This window comes from Palaemon carinicauda, chromosome 9 (genome assembly GCF_036898095.1).
Source record: "Palaemon carinicauda isolate YSFRI2023 chromosome 9, ASM3689809v2, whole genome shotgun sequence".
NCBI classification, from domain to species: domain Eukaryota; kingdom Metazoa; phylum Arthropoda; class Malacostraca; order Decapoda; family Palaemonidae; genus Palaemon; species Palaemon carinicauda.
Genome location: NC_090733.1, coordinates 85,260,598 through 85,263,097, shown reverse-complemented (window position 1 = coordinate 85,263,097; position 2,500 = coordinate 85,260,598).

Genomic DNA, 2,500 nt, shown 5'->3' with positions numbered 1-2,500 from the left:
CTTCGTGGAAGGAAAGAAAAAGTAAATTTGGCGTTCAAGGTAACTAATTCAAAGAGTGATAAGGAGGTTGGAGGAATGTATGACGGATAAAAGGGATGATATATTGCTGAAGGTTTAAGATACAGCTGATTAGTTATTCCTAGATCAATTTCTTTGCATATTTTTATGTTGCGAAAGTTCTATGCAGTTAAAGTACTTTTGCAAGTTGTTGAACATCATTTTTTTTTTTTTTTTTTTTTTTTTTGTGCATACGTTTAGTTTATGATCATGATAATCCTAACTATAACTATAACAATACCGAAAAAGATACGATACATTTAGCGAAAGCAATAACTATATTTCTGACCAGAACATATGTCTATTTTCAAAGTAAATCTACTCTAAAAACAGGGTAGGCTTTAAGATGACATTGCCAAATATGTTCAATAAAGAAATTCAACTACAGAGTGGTATTGAAATTCTAACTTGAAATAGTGGTTTGGATTTTGGTAGAAATGCTGCTTTATTCCCTTTAATAATTCATCATTTCTAGTATGTCTTTAGAGCCACCAGTTTCAATCACAGACTTATTTACAATGAAATGCTTCACGGTGTAGTTTTGTCTATCTTAAGCATACGATTTCACTTTTAATCCTGTTATCTAATCCTACTTAACTATTCATTATGGTTTTGATGGCCTATTGGAAAGATCCCTGCATGGTGATCTGCCGGATTGGAGTTCTAGTCCCTCTCAAGCTCGATAGTTTCTTTTAGTGTCTACAACCTCACCATCCTTATGAGCTATTGATGGGTGGTTTTGGGGGAGCCTATTGGTCTACCTGCCGACAATGCCTGGCCCTCCATGATCCTAGCTTGGGTGGAGAGGTTCTTGGGCGCTGACCATATGTATAGGCTATATGGACAGTCTCTAAGGTATTGTCTTGCTAGCTAGAGCAATGTTACTGCCCCTTGTGTCATTCAAGAGTAGCCTTTAAACCTTTAATTCACAATTCAGTCAATAGTGTAACACATGCATTTCAAAACGTTTATTGCTCCACTTTATTTTCTGAAAATGTTCGTAAACTGATTAGCAAAAGCCAACATGGGAACCTTAGAATGTTTCGTACCTGGAGAGGATTGTCGACACTATAAAGAAATTCTTTTTTCTCTTTTATCCCTTTGAAGCGTGGTTTTCACCTAGCTATTTTTGGTTTTATCTGCAGCTGTAATCTTCAATCCAGATTCTAATGATTTGGCTACCTGTTCTCTTCAATAACAAGAAATCAAACCTGGTTGGCCGAGAAATAAAGTTGTTGCTTCATATTCATTTAATATTTTCAGATTCAAATGTAACAGATCCAAAATTTTTATGTTTATTTCCAAAATACTGGAATGTTCTTTAATAAGACTAGTGAACAACTTCCTGTGACTACATGGTTACTACAAACCGCATGTAATTGCTTAGATTCTTTTTCCATGTCAGGTATTGCTCTTCTTTGCTAAACGTAAATGTGGTCGTTATGTTTTACGATTGGAACGTTGTTAGGTTCGCTACCGGTTAATATATATATATATATATATATATATATATATATATATATATATATATATATATATATATATATATATATATATATATATATATGTGTGTGTGTGTGTGTGTGTGTGTGTGTGTGTGATAGATGGCAAAAGATATGCAGAGTCGACCAAAGGTAAGGCAATCTGTATCAGACCGAATATTACAGAAAATAAATAACCGCTTTCAAAATATCCCCTAAAATACACAATATATAAAAGAAATCTTTTGATATACGATACAAAAGATATATTAATGAAGCTTCCTGGAACTGAAAAAAAAAACATGGAATGCTGAGCTCTCAGTATACAGTATGTATTGCAAAATGGTCTTTTGAAAGAACTGATCTATACCTGATACCTTCAACCAAACTATTTTCTGTAAAGGAACGTAACTAACACAAGAGGAAATATATAAATAACATCTTTGATTTTTCTTGTCAGGGAAAAAGGCCATTTTCCTTCTCCAAACTAATTACTGAATTTGAGGAAGTAACAACTATGAAATTTTTCTAGCCGTATTAACCGTCTTTCTTACGCCGAATTCCCCCAAAGTTGATTGATTTAGTAAAACATCGACTACAACATAATTTTTTTTTTTTTTATCAAGTTGTGAAACATTTTGCATAAGAATGAAATTTCATAGTTATTTTGTGGCGAGTGATATTGCAAATAATTGATACACAATGTTATCTATTAACCTCGTTCAGTTAGATCTTAGTGCATGAAGCATATGATTTTTTCATACTTTTGACCATCCTTTGCATTTAGGTCTTCTTGGACTTTACCATCCTGTACGTGATAATAGGTATGCAGTAAATTCTAATAGTCATGCCTTCTCCATCATAAGGTTCAATACTACACAAAATTCTAGAAGTTTTATGCCAGCTGTGACCAGATTGTGGAATGATCTTCCTAATCAAGCCATTGATTCAGAGGGACTTCA